Source organism: Scophthalmus maximus, chromosome 14 (assembly GCF_022379125.1).
Source record: "Scophthalmus maximus strain ysfricsl-2021 chromosome 14, ASM2237912v1, whole genome shotgun sequence".
Classification (NCBI taxonomy): domain Eukaryota; kingdom Metazoa; phylum Chordata; class Actinopteri; order Pleuronectiformes; family Scophthalmidae; genus Scophthalmus; species Scophthalmus maximus.
Genome location: NC_061528.1, coordinates 5,479,786 through 5,500,991, shown reverse-complemented (window position 1 = coordinate 5,500,991; position 21,206 = coordinate 5,479,786). Strand labels below are relative to the sequence as shown.

Below are 21,206 nucleotides of genomic sequence, written 5' to 3'. Positions count from 1 at the left end.
GTTTTTACGGATCATTATACGATTTCTGTTTTCACTGGATATCTTCAATTATTCATTGGTCGAAGGCCGATGCCCAATTTTTCACGATATGACACTATTATCTCCAATAAATTGCTATGTTGCTCACAAAGCACACTCAGTCCAAACCGTATGTTATCTGTCATTTTTACACGAGCCGTTTTTATTATTATTTTTTTTTTTTTTAAATTCCATCACTTCATGTTTTCTGCATGGTGACCAAAAAAAAGCTCCGCATTCGCGGGCACATTGCCTGTCAATGGATTTCACCCTTTTGTCAGCTAATGAGCAGTACGCCGCGTGGCCTCCTAACGAGGTTCTAGTGGCTGTTGACTTGAATAACAACATGTTAGTTACTAAGTGGAGAGAAGAACAAAGAGCGTCTTCTTGTTACCGCCGGTGCCTGATTGTTCTCAGCCTCTCCCTCTCTGAAGACAAGCTCCCTAATATCATCTCATAATCTGCCACCCTCTCCTCCAGATGCCCCCCCACCCGCCACTCGCTTTCATGCCTTGACTGTCGTTCAAAGCCTGATCGTTAATGTGATTTATTTCTCGCGGTGTATTATTTTGTTCCTCTAATTTGTTTGGGTTTTTTTTTATTTCTGCAGCACGGCCGTAAATCAGAATCAAAGCGATTTGCCACCGCTTTTCCCCGCCACCTCTGTTAATGGCCTGTCTGCTGGAGGTTCGCGCTGAGGAGAAGCAGACCCGCTGTCTTCCTAAATCACCTTTCCATCCTCTCCCCTCGTCATAAACACAAAGAGCCCATTGGCCGTGCTCGCACAAACACCTTCCCCGACCGACGCCGAGCTATGAATCAGCAGCCCTGCGCAACAGCAGGGCCCCCCGAACTTTTCTTTTTTTTTAAATTGGCAGTGGCGGAAAAATAAAAAATACCGCCATTAATCCTCATTAAGTTTGCGAAAAGTTTGGATACTGAAGATATTACAGCTTGACACGTTTTGCCAACAATATGGTTCGACGCTTTTTTAAAAAGATATAAATGGGAACAAAATCGGAGAGAAACACATGTTTCACCCGCAGACGAGGAGGCCGCGTGAAACATGGTTGCCGGGATGATTGTCACCTGTCCGTCATGGGAGGAGGGCGAGCGGCTTCTCGGGCGGCGTGATGTGTAATGTAATCGGACAGTGCTGTGACAGCGAGCTGTGACCTTCAGCTGCCTGCCTACTCCAGCCCACCTTCCAGGGTTCGGGGAGGGATGTCAATGCGGCTGATCAATGGGGGCGTTGGCACTCATCTTGTCAAGTCCACTCCACGCGCATTTCCCGTCTCTTTTGTCATCAGATCCTTCCGCCAGTCAATCACTCAGGAATGTGAACCGAGCGGCTCGCACGTCGGAGAGACAGAGAGAGAGAAGTGGTGATGTTGCATAAAATCACCCTCATTTTCGGGGGGGGGGGGGGTTTAGTTTTTTGAAAGCTGTTTTTTTTTTTTCATCTCCTCAAAGAGCTCCGCAAACTACACACGCAGCAAGGAGATGTGTTAACGCGGCCGGGGGGAGAGGCTGTTTCGCGGGGGCACCGAGCCCGCTGCAAGCCTCCTAAATGAGAATTTCACCCAAACAAACACAATCAGGCCCCTATTACATTTCTCTTTCATGATGCTGAAAGGAAATGCAAACGAGATTAGATAACACAAAGGGCCACCAGGCTCATTTCTCTCCCGTGTCTGGAGATGGCTAAATGCTCTAATTCCCCTCTCCACTCGGCTCCTCGGGCCAAGTCCCCCTTTTGTTGAACCCAAACCAACTACATTAATGTAATGTAAAACTGTCCCTCGCAGGAAAGTGTTTTATTCCCCCCCCTGACCCTCTTGTTTCTGTTGGACTGTAAATTAACTGAGCGCAGACCACTCCGGCTCAAAGTGGGCATGGCATTGTTTTGAAGCGTGCAATTACGGAGGGATCCGTCTGCTTGCCAGAGGTTTTGATTCACGGCCGCAGCCTTGACAGTCGGAGCAGTCGGAGGAGTCTGAGCTGGATCCAATGGATAAGCCTGGACTGGGAACGGGGCAGCAGCAGAGAGGAGAGGGTGCTCCTCAACGTCTCAGCGTCTCAACGTCTCAACAGCGGCTATAAATTGCAGCCCCAATAACTTCCCCCAATCAGATTGGAGCAATCGGGGCCAGAAAAAGTTTCCCATATGTCTTTGTAGCCTTGCTGAGAGGGTTTTGGGGTTGAAGGGGGAGCCAAAAGGGAGGGAGGAGGGGGGCGGCTTTAGAGAAAGGGCAGATCAAAATGGCAAGGGAGAGGAGGAGTGAGCGGCTGAATCTGAGAAAGAGAAGTGCAGCAGGGTTACAGCCAGGACACAGGCCACAGAGAGGTTAGTGTGTCTGGCTGCAATTAGTCAGTCGCAGAGATTGAGATGACGCTTCAGGGAGCCATTGGTCCTCGGCCATTAGTGATTATTCAGTGAGAAATTACTGACTGTGAAGGCAACGTGTGGCTGCGTGCGCGAGTTTACAAACACATGTTTCCTTCCTACACCAGCGGCCATCCAGCGAGATCCAAATCAGGACATACTTTCATACAGGAAGTGTTTTGATAGGCATGTTTATGTGGTTTTTGTTTTTCCTCCCTTTTTTCCGATGCCAGTATCGTCAGCCCCGAAGCGAAGTTTTTTGTTTTTTTTCCCCCCGCAATTTGCCAAATTTCTGCCTCAGTTTCGCCAAACGCCGTCTCAGGAATGCGGATTTTTTTTAAAAGCATGGCAGCAGTCCGTGCTAATGCGGGTTCTGCTCGGGGAAATCGCATTAACCGAGCACTTTATGAGATGTGGTTACGATTGTTTAATTAAATAAGCATTAGGGGTGTTTTCAAACTCATAAAGAAGTTATTCAATTTCCTTTCGCTCGCAACAATCTCCGGAAAATTGTGCGATAATTAAAACCCTGTAAGTGTTTCATGAACAGAGAGCACGATTTAACGGCCATCACGGTCTCTCTCGCGTGCGGTTCACGGGGCACGCGACACATGGCCGAAAAATAAAATCTCTGCAGGTCTGCACTGATTTCGATTAAAATGGGCCTTCGGTGTTACTGAAGTGAGCAAAGTTCAATTTTTAAACTGCAGGTAAACTGAAAATCACACACACACACACACCCACACATACACACACACACACACACACTAGCATGAGCACAAATATACTTACCTCATGAGACTTTTATTCATCTTGATGTGCATTATGACAAACAGAACTAAAAAAAAATTGACTTGAATAAACGAGGCCCAGGATGTGACATGGGCGTGATTTTTTATGATTCGCACACACACACACACACACACACACACACACACACACACACACACACACGAATGGGTCCACAAGAGTTAAATGTGAGCCCTTGCCATGATGATCTTGCTGAAACAGTAAAAATTGGAAATGATCGTGGGATTTTTCTAGTCTCGCGCGTTTGCCCACGAGCTCGGCCTCAGCTCCTCTCCGACATCGGAAGGACCCGGAGTGCGAACCCCGGAGCTCCAGATGTGGCTGCATTACTCAGTCCTGCGCGGGCTCCCACACCTGATTTATGTCCCCTCTCTACAGCGGCGCACATGTGAGCACACCCACGTGCACGGGCTAGTACACAAACACACATGTTACACTGTGTGTGTAACTGTATACACACACTATTGAGTGCGTGCCTGCACAGAATGCACTAACACACACACACACACACACTCCCACAGCCGCACATTAGCACGTGCGTGCACGCTCACAAGCACTCGCAAATAAAAAACAAGGAATCAATGTAACCTGTAATTTTTACAGGGCTGATTTGAGTGTGTGTGACAGGCCAAATCCAATAGCTGTGGCGGGGCTGACAGGCCTGACATGAGTCTTGCCTTGCTGGCCCCTCAATTATGCATGGCCCAATGTTTCCCCCGGATCTTAATTGAATCACACTTGTCTCAAACTTGTTATTTCTAATTTGTTGCATTTGATTTCTGACATCAGCGCTGCTGTGTCATGAATTATGCAAGCGGGAGGACCTTTAATTGTGAGTGTTATTAAAACAAAACTAATTGCGGATGATTAAAATGTGACTAGGAAGCAGGATGTTGGGGCCTTCACCCTGACATGGTTCCGCTACTGCTGCCAAATAATGATTAGGTCTCGCTGCTGCCTGAGCCCTCGGTGTTTTGCGGCTGCGACTGCAACCTTGGGTGGAACATGTCGCATGGTTTAATGGCGGGACACGATATAGTCTGCGCGCTGTGCACATCGGGGCTCGGGTGATCTAATGTGTGATGATGACACGCTCGCGTACGCTCGTTTAACAACACACACTGTGTGCACATGACGGAATGCGGAAACGCACACACAGGAATATGCAGTATCCACACAATGGGAGAAAAAGCCGAATTGGTGTAATTTGTCATTCTGCTCGTACCAAACGACTTCTTTCACTTTTTATTGATTATGCCTCATGCCTTTTGATTAGTTCTTCTTCCAGAAACCGTTTGACTGTCCCCTAAATACATAGAAAATTGCTTTCAATATTGCCCCCTTTGAGGCTGACACTACACAGACATTGACATAAAATGAGAACCCACTTGGAATTCATTCTTTTTAAGTGTATTTTGGGGTGGGGGGTGAAAGTAATAAGGCATTTTGATTAGATGCATGACTGTGCAATAGAAAAAAGCCACATAAAAGTCAAATAAGTCAATATTGCGTGTGCCTGTTACATTCCCGTAAGATTACCAAAATAATGAGGACTTGATGTAGAGAGACAGCGAATGTAAAATAGTCTGTTACTTTCTGCAGGGTGAGTAAAAGAACGCCTTTTCTTTTCCAACCTTAAAATAATCTTTCTCTTTTATCCCCTATTTATGCAACTATGAGCATTTAGGCAGAACATGATTACAAAGCGAGATGCCGTGTAAAATAACTGTGCAATTATTCCAATAAAGTCAAAAGCGTGCGCGTGTGAGAGTGTAAGTGGTGCGAGGTAACCCCTCCTGCCCGACTCATAAGAGATTTAACAATTGAATCGTGCCTGCAGGGCAACAGCTCAGCACCTGACGGTAAGGTAGGGATCCTCACGGCTGTGTTGCATACGGGACGCGGGAGATGTCTGGAAGTCATTTCCACATGTGAGGAGGCGGGAGGAAGGGGCACACTTTAGTTTCACGAATGTTCAATCAATTCAATGGGACAGCTTAACTTTCTCTCTCCCGCTCAGAGCACATTTATAGGGCCACAGGCATTCGCCTGGGCTGCATTCAAAGGCGGCCTGTGCCTCATACAAAAGCAGGGCAATTTTCACATCTGGGGGGGCAACAGCTGAAGTCTGTAGTCAAAGGAAAAAACACACGGAAACAAAGCCAGTCGAGGGGAGCTGCAACTACGGCGATCGTACTTCATTCTGATAGGTGTACTACATCATGAAGGTGGTTTTTTCTATATATCTGAGGCAGTTTTTTAAGGCTATCAGTGTCGGTCTGACCAACGCGAGCTGGGCCACACTTTCATGGTTCCCAGAGGATGGAGGATTCATTCAGGGTGTTTTAACGAAATCTCTAGTCAGCTGTTGAATGGTTGCCATGAACTTTGGGATAGATGTTCATGTTCTCCACAGGATCCATTGCATTTTCCGTTTTTTTCCTCCTGTATCCGGTAAAAATGTCAAAGTGTTTGTCCAATCATTTTGGTCAACCATCTGCAAAACTAAAGACATTCTCAACAGCCCTCAGCTGTGATTTCTTTTTTCTTATTATTTCCACATGTTGGTGACCCGTCCAGGGTTCAGCCCGCCTCTCGCCCAATGTCGGCGGGGATAGGCTCCGTCCCCACGCCGTCCTCGAAGGATGAGTGGTGTAGAAAATGTCGCTCTTTTTCATGACAAAACAAACATTCACCTCTGATGGCTTCCGTCAGGTAAGACCCGTGTGAACACTGCAGTCCCATCGGCCTTGAACTAATGCCATCGAGCGCTGAACACTTGGTAAAACGCTCTGCTCCTGGCTAACGCGATCATCCCCAACCGGCGCGGGCTCAGAAGATGAGGCGGAGGATACACCCATTTCCTTGAACTCTCAAACCCCACCTGTCAGATGCTTGTGTCTCGGCCAGGGCCTAAAAAGCTTCTCTCTCATTATGTATGCATGCTAAGCAGCGGGTGACGTGACCTGCCAATTCAAAAAAAACCTCTGTCTTTGCATAAAAGTCCATGTCAATAAGCTGCCTCGGCGGTCGGGCTCTGTCTATATGATAAAGTAGCTAAGTATATTTCGCCCGCGCCTCCGGGATGGCTGCAGAACCTTGTCTGTGGAGATGACAATTAGAGTCACTTTCCACCCAGGTTAGGCCAGACAGGCCCTGTCAACCACCAGAAGAAGGGAATGGAGGCAGACAGAGAGTAATATGTGTACCACTCTGATTCCGCTTCACCTCTGCTTCATCCTCATACGCTTGACCACCGAGGGGAGGGAGGAGGCTGAGGCCGGGGCGGGGGGGGGGGGGACGGGGACGGGAGGAGAGCAGGAGGAAAATAGAAGCAGATACACCTTCAGCAGTTACTATATGGATCTATTTCTAGTTTTTAAATGGTTACGAGCTGTCAGTGAGCCATTCTTATATTTTTTTTTTCAGTTACCATGTTTCTCATATCGACTTTCATGGACTCTCAATGTTCTCTGACCAATAAAAAGTCCCAGAGGAATCAGCCATGCGATTTTAAACGATAGAAAATCATCTGGTGCAGTGTGTGTGTGACACACACACACACACACACACTATCATGCACACTGTGTAAATTAAACATCCAGTGGGCCCAGTAGCTGTGTGTGTGTGTGTGTGTGTGTGTGTGTGTGTGTTTAACTGCCATGCAGTCCAGCCAATCAGCCACCGCAGTCGATGTGCAAGACACGCGGCGATGATCTCAGATCAGCTTTTTGAATATGACTCACACTCGCCCCAATGTCTCCTTAACAAATCTAAAGTAGAGCAGGCTGTCAAACGTTTTGGCACAGCAGCGCAAACTGTCAGGTCGGAGTGTGTGTGTACACCCCCCCCCCCCCCCCCCCCCCCCCCGAAAGGATTAATAATTTACATGGGCTTGCTCTGAAATTCCAGCGTTTGCCACACAAACCTGTGTAACATTGATTCGTTGAACTGTCATAATAGCACATCAGTCGAGGGGTAAACAATCATCGCCCTCACCGAGAGCTGGATGTAAATGTCTCCTTTTCTCGGGGAGAGCGCAAGCGGAAGAGGGGCGGTTTTCATTCCCTTTCTCGTGGTTTCTTCCCCGTCGAGTGGCTCTCTCCCGGCTGAGAGAGGGGGGGGGGGAAGCTGTAATTGCTGTCAGTCTCTCCTGAGCACAGCCTTAAAGGCAGCTGCTGTTTCACAGCAGAGGAGTGAAAGGAGTTTTTGGCTGTGTGGCATCCCCTCCAGGCCTCTGGAGGATTTGGTGAGTTCGCTCCCCCCCCCCCCCCCCCCCCCCCCCCTTCTTGTTTACCTCTCATTGTCAACAGTGGCACACGTTTTTTTTTTGGGGGGGGGGGGGGGGGGGGGGGGGGGGGTTCGGGATGCAGGGGAATCAGAGGGCTAAGAGCCTATCACACTCGGAAAGACAGAGAGACGGGGTAATTGAGACGATTATCCTCAACACGCCAGCTTTGATTTCGAAAAAGGTTCTCAAGTGGTGAAAGTTTTCCCCTCCGCAATATTGCACAAAAATATCAAAACACCAAAGGCCCCCCCAAAAAACAAAAAAACATCAGTGCACAGATTTTGACACGTCTGTGTTTACTCCAGCTGCCTTGTCAACCACTTTGGCAGATACATATTCATCCGAGCGCCTCAACTTTCCCATAAAGCCGCTTCTAACCTGACAGGCGGCATCGTCACTTTATGTGCGTTTACAACATGCCCCACATACAAGGACGCCGCTGTCCCCAGTCTCCCAGTCTGCTGCGTGTCAACACGAAAGACTTGCCATAAATGCACGCTTTTATACGTGTGCGCTGGAATTTTTATAGAAGCAATGTGCTTCTGCACAACACCTATGACGCTTATGCGCACATGTTTGTGGTTGTTAATTCCAAAAGGGGCTCATTCACGTTCACATTCTCTCCAGTTTCTGGTCGGCCTAATCCCTCCTTATAGGCAAACATTAGAATTCGTTTTAAGTGTGTGCCCGCAGAGGTCAAATCCCCTCTCAAGGTGACAAGCTGCAGGAAATTGCCCGCATTAGGGAGATGTGTTGGTGTGAAAAGATCCCATGACACGCTGGCGAACAGGTCAGCTCCCTGCTATTTGTTCCTTCCTGCGTTCCCTCGCTTTCCCGTGTGCCTCGGTAGCGCGGAGCGACAGTCAGACCCTCTGATTAGTCCGTTTATGTGAAGCCGTTCTTTGACGGTAAGGGACATCTACCGAGCTCCTGCACCGGGTCCCTTGATCAGATTAGTAATTGGGTGGTTCAGCGCTGCCGTGTGAATCTAGGGTTTGGACAAGTTATGCACTTGGAGACGCCCACTGTTTCTCCTCTGACTGCTCTCGTCCGCAGGACCTTTTCATCAATTACTGACCTGCTGTCTGTGTTGTTTTTGTTTTTTTATCGGTTCGTTTTTCTTCTAACTCTTTAAGCACACCATTTATAGTAAGGGACACTTTGAGGGATATTACATGTGTAGCATTTTATCTTAACAATAATATTGGACCTGCAATGTTGTATGGAAATTATCATAACTATTATTTCCATTGTCGAAGCAGTTCTGGTTTGGTTGCATTAAGTACGCTGGCTTTTTTGCCTTATAGCAAACCTGATCCATCCCAGTGACAAGCAATGTCTAATGCAGGTTAAGACACTTTTATTATCGTAAATAACTAAATATCTAAATATCTTCTTGATGTTAAATTGTGATATGGCTCTTTTGCTAAATGCAAAGACTCTTCTTTTTTTCGAATTTGCCTGTATTTCCGGTTTTACACATAAATAATGACCAGTAATATAATAAGTATTCATTTGATTTTGTGTTTTATTCCTCGGAGGGGGGGAAAAAATGCCCAATGCACATACTACTTCCTCGTACAGTATGTGATTTTTGTGATTTTTGAGATTTTGACCCTGAGCTTGTGTTCTAGACGCTAAAGCCCTCTGACGTGTGGGAAGTTGATGACCTGGCAGAAGTGTGTAACCAAGACAACTGGTTCTGTTCTACCTGCTGATGTCACTGAGACGTTCATCATTCTGCTGTGCTCCTCAGAATCCACTCAGCCAGAGTATTTACAGTAACTCTGTGCAGCGGAATGCGGAAAGGGGATATTAGTCTGACAATTCAGATACATTTTTTAAAAATGTTTAAAGCTTAGGAAAAATAGATTTGGGAGGTTCCTCTCAAAAGACACAGCAGGGTACAGTTGAATATCATTTTACTTGGAGAGTATAGTTCAAGACTACTCCTAAAGTTGACATGTTAGACCGCACATATATTCAGTCTATTTGAAAAACAGAGTTATGATGTGGCTCATCAAAATCCTATTTAAAAAAACTCTTTTCTAAACAGGTCAAAGTGAAGAGTTAAATGACGGAATGTCTGCAAATCCCCCCCAAAAAAACACCGGACCTTAAAGAAGAATCATTAATCCGCAGAAAAGAAAAAGTCAAACCCTGCTAATCAACACGTTTGAATTAGTTTTGAAAGTTAATGAGTTTTTAAGGCGCCTCTGGGACTTCCCGTCAATAAGCTACAAACTCATTCCATTTTCTCTTTCAAATCCCAATAAAGAGTGCTTCCCCCTCCGATGCCGCAAAAGCTGTACTTTGAAATGCCTCCACTTTGATAAGAAATGAATTAACGCTTTGGAGAGAGAGGCGCGGTGGCAGAGCGGGATGTGATGGGGCTCCTCTGCCTTTTCTGTCTGATACATATTCTAATTGCTGAGTGCTGACCCCTACTCCCGCTGATGAGCAGCCAGAGAGATTTTGACCTTGCGGTGTGTGTGAATCGATGGGAAGTTGATAAAGCCAAGTTCATTGCTGCCTAACATAAAACAAAGCTGATTTGTTTACCTAGCTAAGCCTGCGCGTGTCAATCCCATTACGGGATGATTTATAGACCAGCACCCAATGAAATTGTTTAAAGCAGATTAGGTGGAGCCAACGATCACCACTAATATGACAAGCTGATATGCTGTGACAGGTAACCGAGCAAACAAGTTCCTGAAATTCAGATTGAATTAGAAATCTAATAATCCTGCAGGGAGCACCAGATTTAATCAGGAGAGGAGGAGGAGGAGGAGGAGGAGGAGGAGGAGGAAGAGGGAAGGAGGGTAGAGAAGAGGGCTGGTTCTTCAGCCACATGGGGGAACACCACCTCTTATGTGATTTACTTGTCAGGAGGCATCACTCAGGATGTGTGGAAGGGGAGAGAGTGAGAAGAAAGCGGGAGATATTAGGAGAGGAAGAGCTGTCTCCATACGTCTCCATAAGGATGCTTTGATAAGAGACGATTATTACCACAAATTCCCATTATCTCCCGCTCCTACTGTATATTTATACGTCTGTTCGACTGCGTTTCAGGAATTCACTCGGTCCAAAAAACCGTCATCGTAGCATCAAATATCCCGCGAGAGCATATTTGTTTTAGCGCGATGCCATGTGCGGTGCGTGGTGTACGGTGTTACATATGAATGCGGTTGCCATAAATAGGAATATGAATGTAATTTAATGTACAAAGGCTCCACCGAAGGGATTACGAGGAGCCAATGTCCCTCTCAGAATGATGAAAGACTCCCTTAATGGTATGGATATTGTGTTCCAATAAAATCGCGTTTAAGGTCATAGTACAACCGGAGCGTCAAGTATTTACAGCGACGAAAAAGTAATCACAGGATGTAGTTTAAGCGCCGCTAATATCCCTGAGACTTTTCTACATATTCATCATCCGTCCGCTCGGTCCCCTTCTCTCCACGCGCACAAACGTGTCCTGTTTATTTGAAAATAATGAGAAACAAAATGAGGAATAATCGCGTCCTTTTCTCGGACACATTAAACCTGATTGTATCTAAATTATGGCATTAATGTTTAACTAAGGTGCGTCGTTTGGACATTTGAATATGCATGATGATCATTACATTTTGGGGGGACAGAGAAATTATCCAGATCTCGCGGCACGTATATAAATATATATATTCATATTATGCGTGTTTAATATGTCTTGTTCTCACGGAACGCAATTAAAAACTTTTGATAGATATTATTCCCTCCGTTGAATATTAGTTACCACAACGAAAACCATATTAATCTGCTACGTTTTCGCCACTCGTGGACGATTCTGTGTATTTTCATGCGCTGATAGACATAATGAGTAAAGAAAAGTAAGAAGAGGGGAGAATCAAATGAAATATATTCTGCTTTTCTAATATCACAAAATCTCGACGCCGCCGAAGCGGCATTGCTCAATCGCTGCAGAACACTCAAGGCTCGTGTTCCCTTTTGCATATACATACATGTCACAGACACAAACTGTTATCCAAACTCCCCCTCATATCCCCACCACACACCTCTGATCAAACTTCCTTCTATGAATGTCATCATTCCATTTTTTACTTTTCTTCCTGTGATGAAGGGACACGGAGGTGGGGTGGAGGTGGTGATGGTGGTGGTGGTGGTGGTGGTGGTGGGGGGGGGGGGGGGGACGACCATAGAAAGTTTCAGAAGGGGTCCTAATTAGGGAAGCACGCGGCCCAGTTCTCTCCCTGGCTCCTAATGAGGGGGTTTGTTATGGCGCGGGCGAGCACCGGGTGTCACGGCGAGGCCGAAGAGGGAAGAGCACGGAGCGCGGGCCCGACGAGTCGTTTCCCCCGCGCCGTGTGATTCTACACCTGCAAATCCCCAACACATTGAAACCAGGCCTCGTTTGATGTGCTTATTCTTTTCATGTTTGGAAACAGGAGGGACCCGAGGAGCGGGGACCTAGTTGAAAAGAGGCGGGGGGGGGGGGGGGGGGGGGGGCCTGGGAGGAGTGCCGGGCTCTATTAGACGTTTTAATAATGTTAATTAATGAATAATAGGGTTTGTAATGAGCTACCGGCTGCATTTTTATTCATGTGATTATCTCACGCCGCTCTCTGATTCTCTGCATGAGCACTGTCAGGGGAGCGGCAGCGATCAAGCGAAACACAAACAGACACACACACACACACACACACACACTCTCTTACTGTACTTACACACACAAAGTTGCACATGGTTCACCAAAAGAGCTCGCCGACAAGAATCCACATCTTACCACATGTGCAGATATAGAGGTTTGGTACAGATTAGGAGGCAGTCAGAGAGGCAGTGGTTCGGTCAAGCGGCGTTTGAAGCCCCCACGGGGACCCAGCAGGCCCCCGATGACTTATGGACCTCCTCCACAGGAAATGAGAGCATTATCAGCCACCAATTAGGCCAATGGGGGTGATTTACACGCACGGCCGGCGCACACGTGTGCGTGCAGAGATACAAACGCATGCAGATGCTCTCACGACACCCACAGACTCGCACGGGTTGATTTATACCAGTTAAACAGGTGGGCCTGACTTTTCCACCATTAGCTCTCCTCCCTGTGGTGTGAGATTAGTCCACGTCCAGAGTGAAGGGAAGGAGCATGTGGATCTACTCTCCCTCTCTCTCTCTCTGTCTGTCCGTCTTCCTCTCGCTCTCAGGGTCTTTCATCTGTCTTGTGCTTGTCATCTGCTCTCGTCCCTCAGGCCGAGTGGCTGAGGAGGCGAGGAGCAGCCACTAGTGGGCCCCAGGAAGACATCTTCACTCCTTCCCCGAAGTCTCACCACCGCATCCCACCATGCCACCGTCTCCTCAACACACTCTCTCTCGGTTTGTATTGAAGTTCAAGTGTGGACGAGTGAGTCTGAGGACATTACAAAGAGAATACGTCGGGTTTTCAGAAACCAGTGAATAGTTCATCCATGAAACGAAAAAATGTTTATGATCATAAAACTTTGACATTGACATTTGACACAGAACATGACACACACACTCACACACACCTGCAGCACCTGACACTTTGCTGGCCGGCCCAATTCCAAGCCATTTCCACTCCATCTCCCTTAACTTTCTATTGATTTAAAAATCAATAGCTGCTCCACCGGAGCTGTCTGTATGAAATAGTAGCCTGCGAAGAAATCTGCTTTTTGGTGGGAAAGAATCTCAAGCTACAACTGGGGCGCCTGAATCTTCGTACTACCGCATGTAATGATGGAGATAAATTAATGAGGTCAGTGTGGAAACATTATCTGCCGTGGCTAAGAAAAAGAAATCAAGTGTGAACTAAAAGCAATCATCCTCCTTCAGACGGAGACCAGAACGATTCCCAGAGCCGGCTCCATCTGTTTGCTCGTGGGTTGTAATGAACTTATCAGTGGGCGTCGGACTTCTATAAAAGCCTCATCCAGGGTCTGTAAAGATTCTCATTAAGCCCATCCTCATTGTCGGCTCGAACGCAAAGTCGGCCAACATTGTTCCGGTCCTTTCTTTTTCGCCTGCTACTCGTTCCCTCTCTCCTCTTTCCGGGAAGCGGCAGAACAAAAGGCAGCCCCGGTCCCAATCAGCGCCTCATGAAGGGGGGATCCCACTCAGGTCTTAATCAGCGCTCTGCTTAATAGAGCGACACTTCCCAAATATTATTAACCTCATCCGTCTGCATTAGGCCCTAATGGCCTCCCCTCGCTGTGTATTGTCTTTGCAGCAGCTGGTAATGTACATATATATTAATCCACTTTCTCTTCCCCCGCCGCCGAGAGATTGCGCGGGCGCTCTCAGAACAAACGGTGCCCTTCAGAGAGCGAGGCAGACACAGGTTAGGAAGCCACTAATTAAATGTCAGACTTGACAGATTAAAATTATGAAATTTAAAATCTGCAAGTGGCTCTTTGTCATTGTCAAATTAAGGGGCGCACTGTGTGATGAAGGGGAAGGGGACGGCGAGCCCTAATGGATTGAAGGGGAATGTGCTTTAGCAGCCAGCAGCTCTCAGTGAATAAAGATTCGCCGCTTCCGCCTTAGGTGTAGCGCGGCTGCATGTTCAATTCCTCCATATTCTCCAAAGTCCGCAGGTCGAGGGGTCAACTCCGACGCTGCCAAGCCCATCCTGACCGCTCCATTTAGATATTTCATTCCTCTGGCAACGCGAAATAACTGGCCGTGAAGCCAAACGCTCCAGAAAAAAAGCTATTCCACCTTTGGCACCCCCGAATTCACTACGTTAAGCACAATGTATGGAGACGTCAGCACTCATTGATATCTCCTTCGTGACCCATTAAATCGGTGAGTTTTGTGAGAAAACAGCCGAGAGGAACTGCATTTCTGAAAAAACGTACTTTTTTAAAAAAGTAATGTCGTCTCAAGCCAGGCTTTTAAAAAAACATAAACATTCACCAAAATCAACTTTGAAACACCCCATGTTTGTTAAAAAGGCGGCGATATTAAAGATCCTCACTGGGAGAACGTTTCAACCACCTACACACGGACAAAGAGCATCATTGATTTGACCGTGGCTCCACTTCAGCCTGTTTGCTCCGACTCCTCCACAGTCGAGGACCCGGCAACACAATTCACAGACGTGAAGTGGAAAATGCACGACGACGCCGACGATGAGGGGTTCAAAGCGCCCTCGGCCTCGTCCGGGTCCGGACGAATTTGGCCCCGACGGGCGCTGAGGCCACAGCGCTGCAACGGAGCTCGGTGCAAAGCGGAGGCAGCAACCACTCAACGGGGATCAAGACACCGCCAGCGCGAGAAGTGACAAGATCCAATTAAATTTAATTACTCGAGCTGTAGTTTCATTTTAAGTGACAATTTTGATTAAGGTAGCCGCGGCGCACTTAGAGCTAAAAGCAGGGGCCAGATTGTATCAGAGCCACGGCGTTGGTGTGCACGCAACCTCGACTAGCTAATTGGATTTAATTAAAGCGGGGCCGAGAGGACTGGAACAAGTTCAACGAGACAGGAGAGCAGGTCGGAGTCGCGGCTCACGTCTGGTTTGTGTCGCTGCGCGTGCTTGCTGTAACGCCATCACCTGCGATACCACGAGCGGATTCGCTGATAAGTGAGTATTTGATCCTCGAGTTCAAGATAGCAACTTGAATTTAAGGTGACTCCTAATTTCTTTTATTCCTTCTCCCTTTCTGGCAAATTAAAGACGATTAAACTTATAAATTACTTAAATTACACTGTGTCTGTGGAAACATTGGTGTAGACATTAATGTTATAAAGTATTTGAAATAGTAGTTCAAGTTGCTGATTGTGCTTTTTTTAAACCTAAAATTAAACAACTTTTTGTTTTAAATGGTAAAAAAAAGTAATTGTGATCTCGTGGCACTCAACCCATACAAACATATGTATAAATTGCATTATCTAATACACGATTTTCAGATACAATCTTTCCCTTCAAACCTCCTCTGCCCCAGAACAAGAATCTTCCATTGAGGTCCACCCCGATATTGTGCCCGGATCAAACAGGCGCAGATCTCTGTTCAAAGTTCTCAAATTGCACCTCGAGCTCGTCTTTTGCGTGAGCGTCCGTGATCAGATTTTCCCTCCCACTAATTTGATTTACGCTGTAGGGAAACCACGTCCGCCTCTGAACGGGGAAAACAAATACAGATTTTTGTTTTCGACCGCTTTTCAGGCCAGAGGACGGGATTGTGGATGAGAGGGACGACCGCAAAGACGGGAAGGGTGGCGAGATGCAGGTGTGCAGGTAAATCGACAGGAGCAGCAAACAGGTAACCACATCCAGCACGACACACACACACACACACACACACACACACACACACAGAGTGGAAGCTGCCAAACCGTGACAGCAACTCGTGGTCCCAAGATTGTATTACTGGTTTACTAGTAATACAACTTTGTGTTGTCAGGACGAAGTTCTTTCTCACTTGCAACATGTGACTCTTGTTGGTTCCGGGGTTAGGGGGATATCTGATGAAGATGGAGGGGAAAACATGGGAGAAGGTTGGTCAAACATACCAAAACATGAACATATGCATGGAGGAGGGGTCTTACATTTCTCTGGCGTGAAGCGCTTTAGAGCAAACTGCGCTTTGTGTATATGCAATATGATCATAAATGTCTGTGATGATGAATGGTTATCTAGTATTTCATTGCTTCTCTATTTTTAGGAGGTACTGTTGTCATCACCAAGAGACGCGTGTAAAGTAGCACGGTGTGGTGTGTCACCGCTTTGTTCGATTTTGTCCTCCCTGGATCACGGCTCAGATTTCATCGGCCATTTGGTCCCGGAAAATCCTGCAAAGGGAAATCGGAGGCAAAAAGTTTGTTTCTCTCTCTGCAGGGCCCGTATGCCTGAAGCATCTCTTATCAAAGACGCTACAAAAGGTATCAACATACTCAGTATTGGTTTTCATCACCACGTCGTATTTATATCGGCGGATTCCCCGGCAAGTCTTCAGTTTTTTTTTTTGTGAAACTTTGATCACATTACAAAGTTCCTCCATCAAAAATTATAATAATGAAAAAAAAAAAACACCCACTTACAATAGAATATGGACATGAATCTTTTTTTTTGGAATACAACTTTCTGACAACAATATCATAGTCCAATTAAGAAAAAACTAATTTCATTTCACCTCACTTCTTCAGTGCAAACTGAAAGTTTTTCCGATCTGCTGCTCGGATATGATCACAAATATTCTTATCTTGTTAAACCTGACGGTAAAAGTGATCATAGATATTAATCAATTGAAGAATTAGAGACCATTGTTGTGATATGCAGCTTATCATCGAGCGTCGCCGCGTCACTGTCCCCCCAAATGTGAGATGACACCTTTGAGCGTGTGTGTGTGCGTGTGTGTGTGCGTGTGTGTGTGTGTGTGCGTGTGTGTGTTGGGAGGGGTTAGTGGGGAGTGTGAGTGGCAGGAACAGCAGTTAGCCTAAGGTGCTTGACTTTTATAGTCACATGCTCTGCTGTAAGCACAGACGCACACTCTCACCTTTTACACAAAAGAGAGACGCATGCTTCCGCAGGGGGATGAGGCTCATCTGCCTGCCCTCTGGTGCTTTACACACGGCGCTCAAAGCACCCGCAGCATTTGTTTTCTGAGAGTGTGTGTCTGTCGATGGAAGACGCTCCAGCCTATTTGTCAACTCGCTCGTGAGCGGGTTTGTTCTTTCTAGTTGCGATTTTTCCTGTCATACAGCTTCCCCGAAGTGAGAACGACCGACTCGATTTGAGCGACGTTGCCCATCCACGCCTCTTACGCAAGGACAATAACTGTGTTAAGTCGTGTCTTATTAAGCCGCAGCTAAAAGGTCTGCAAATGAGACAGTAAAACATTGATGAAAAATGTATTAATTTGGAAAATTTGAATTTGAATTTATTTTCATTGGCACAATCACTTCCTCTTCAATGGAAAACTAAAGTATTTTAGTATTCAAAGTTGAAAAAAGGCTCAAATCTATATTGAGACGGGTGTTTTTTTCAACATGATTGAGTCTGAACGTGTCTATCAGGGAATGCATGCGTGGATGTGTGAAAGTACATGTTGTTAATCTATGTGTTAATCCCTTTCCCATCTGTGCACGCTTCACTGCTGCTGCTCTGTGTGTGTGTGTGTGTGTGTGTGTGTGCGTGTGTGCATGCCGGGGGGGGTCAGCCAGGTCAGGCCTGACACCATCTTTAACTGTTATTTACTGTGATTCCACGACAAGACAGATACCAGCTCCTGCGACTCCACTGATGTATGTTAAGCGCGCTCCAAATTACCCGCCTGATGGATCTATTGATGGCCCATTCCAACCTGTCACCTAGTCTCCATCAGCCTCTCAGTTACCCCCCCCCCCCTCTTGTTCCTCCCCCTCCTCCCCACACAGCCTCCTCACCCTCCGTCCCTGTGGGTCTGAATAAGAAATGAGGAAGCAGGCAGATATAGAGACCTTTGTAACCCAGTGTGCAGCCTGCAACAAGACAATGGCCACCGCTGACGCTGTTGCTAAAGTCAAGCGTGGTCGGTGTGAGAGCACAGCTGGAGCACACACACACACACACACACACACCCACGCACACACACACTGATGCATGCACAAAGACACACACACGCATGCCACTGTCCCCAGAGAGACAAGAGGGGGCAATGTAGACCATGACCGTGCCTGCTAACAGCCTCGTCTTATCACATCCTGTCATTTATTATTCTCTGTACAGGCTCCCTGCTCCACGCAGTAGAACCTGTCATGGGGGAGATGAAGAATCCCAGAGGTATCCGTTACAGGTCTCGTAATGTGCTGTCACCTGCGTGCTACATTGATAATATCCTGCGAGCATTGATTGAGGCAAATCCGGATTAACGCGCTCATATGACGTCACAAAACTGAAATGATCAGGGCGAGGAGAAAAAATCAACTTCTTAAAAGACTTGTTGTTAGTTCTGCAAATCAACAGCTACTCAATTTCAAAACTCCCTCCAGGCTTTTAAAAAAAAAACAAAAAAAAAACACAAGTTGTATTTTAGAGTGGAGTTGATGATGGGCCCTGTGGTCCCATTAGCCGAAAGATAAGATGAAGATGGTCAATATGGAATGTGTGTGTCCTGGTGTGTGTGTCTGTGTCTGTGTGTGTCTGTGTGTGTGTGTGTGTGTGTGTGTGTGTGTGTGTGTGTGTGGGTCTGCTCCATCAGATAAATACCACACTGAATCTATTCGGGCTAATTGACTCTCGCAGGCATTACTGGGATTAAGTTAGCTAGCGTCCAAAGTTCATTACGCAGATAAATGCATCTCTTAGTCTGCTAAAGAGCCCGCGTGCAAACTTAACTCCCACACAATGCAGGCTACAAAGGAAGAGGTTTCTGGTGCACAGTGTGTATGTGAAAACGAAGTGCTTTCGTCACAAGTTACTTTGTAGATTAATTAAATACTAAAAATGCTCATTTTTTTTATAAGATACGAGTCATTGCGATGGATTCAAGCACCCAACGGCATGGCAAGCCGTTAAAATTCGTTCTGCTTTGACCAGTCGCGATCACGTTTTCGTGTGAAACAATCCAAAGCGAGAACCCACAGATGTCCGATGACACCGTAGACGGTCATTCTGCATAATACTGAACTTCCACCGCAGAAAATCCTATCAAAAAGTGCCCAGTATGTTGTGAAAAGGTATTATTTAGATCTCTCAAAGTGAAATAATCCCCCTCGTTGATTATCTTGATGTTGTCACGCCGCGGTGACGTCTGAGTTTATTGCGGCCGAGCGATTTAACACGCGCTCTGTGATAGCATGTGAAGCGCTCGCCCGCTCGCTCGCTCGCTCTCTATCTCCCTCCGTCGCGCTCTCAGTATGTCTGCAGCGATGAGTGACACAACAGCAGGTGCTCAGAGAACCGTGGAGAGAGCTTTCATTTTGCCACTTATACGACAAATTACCCAGACAATGGACCTGGCGAGCCGGGACCGTAATTCAATTCCAACTGTTGACTCGGGGCATTCGCCTGCAATGCATTCGCCAGCCTTGGGGAAAGGAGATCCCCCTCCACGGAAAGAGAGAAAGCAAAAGAAAACAACGGATAATGTGAACACAGTCAAACAAAATGAAAGGTAATATTCTTTATCTGGCCAAAGATAGCGGCAGATTAACTGCCCTAATATGAGCGCAAATATGATTTAGGGATTCCATGCTTCAGACAGCCTTCAACTCAAAGTGAGTTGGATCAATAGTGTTTGCTAGGCACAGCAGAAACGGAGAGAGTGAAGAGGAGAGAGAGAGAGAAAGGGAGGGACCCAGAGAAGGATTGAAAGAGGAGAAACAGATACATTTCATAATGGGGGAGAGAGAGAGCGAGAGAGCACAGCACCAGGGCTGTAGTCAAATTTCGCTGGTGTCAAATTAATTTCCGTGTTATCTGGAAATTCAATTAGAAAGCGCCCCCCTCTCTCTCCTCCCTCCTCTCCTCCTTTGTGAGTAAGAGAGTGTCGGACATCCCGGCGTGACAGATTACACTGCTCAGAGTGCATATCAGGCCGAAGTGTTGAGGCCCACTAATCCGCCCTCTAATTCTCAATTAGTCCAAAATGAGGCCATAAATCACGCAGACAGGCCGATCGATGGAAACGTTGTTTTAGGAGTGATTGGCAGCCTCCCCAAAGGTTACTGTTTAAGTTGGTTTAAGGTTACAGCTCTCTCCAGGCTGAAGGCAGCGCGCGCGTGTGCGTGCGTGTGTGTGTGCGTGTTTGTGTGCGTGTGTGTGTGTGTGTGTGTGTGTGTGTTGGCTTGGCTTGTGGTTGGGAGGGCTGGGGGGGTCGAACTCAATCTATATGATGCAGGGCCTCGGTCCTTTGGGGATACAGCAGAGGGACAGCACCAATTTTTAGCCCATCAGCCGTCCAATTTTTCTCCTTTTCATACCTGCTGTAGTAAATGAGAAACAAATTAAATTTCGCCCCACTATCTCCACAGAAACCATTTAAATCCTTTATGGAAACCAAATTGTCCCCAGACAAATCGCCCCTGGTTCCGTGGAAATACACTATGGCGCTGCAACCGAAATAAATTTGTGTCACTCCGGATATGGCATTGTCTGTAATGCCATTCATTGGAAGATACTGTTGAAAGAGAGAGGGGAATAAAATAAGGGGGCACTTTTGGTGGAACAAAAAGGGTGAAAAAGGCCCCGGCGCCGCATTCTCTTTCTCACTCTCCCCTCCATCGCTCTGTCTTTCCATCCCCTCTCCCTGGCGCCCACTTTTCCCCCGCGTGGTGTTATTAATTTTCGGCCAGAGTTTTTGCATTCATGAGGTTGAGATTGAAATGGAAATGAGGGCTGGCTGAGTGAGCCGAGTGAGCAGCCTCAGCAGTGGCCGCAGCCAAACGAGGGCCCCCAGCGCGGCGCGGCGCACCACCACTCAGCCGACACGTGTCAGAGACAGAGGGGGACTCGACTGCCACCATCCAGCCTCTCATTCCCCCGGATTACCAGCCCCTGACATCAATCACTGCATCAGGGAAACAATGCATAAAACGGCCCCAACAAGGGCGATGAAAAATCACTGACAGTGCAGGAGTGAGGCGCGGAGGGAGGGAGGCAGGGAGGGAGGGAGGGAGGGAGATCAAGTGCCATTTTAGCTTCAGCCAGCTAGATGATTAGTCACATTCACAAGGGAGAAGGGAAGAAAGACACGGAGAACGCGA

General features: G+C 47.0%; 1 long non-coding RNA gene across 1 annotated transcript in view; it reads left to right on the top strand.

Annotated features, from left to right (window-relative positions):
* Positions 1–13,862, top strand: part of LOC118282596 — a 55,397-nt gene extending 41,535 nt beyond the window's left edge. The window contains exon 7 of the long non-coding RNA XR_007032164.1: positions 12,752–13,862. This is a non-coding gene — a long non-coding RNA (uncharacterized LOC118282596). The remainder of the gene's footprint in view (positions 1–12,751) is intronic.
* Positions 13,863–21,206: the final 7,344 nt, after the last annotated feature.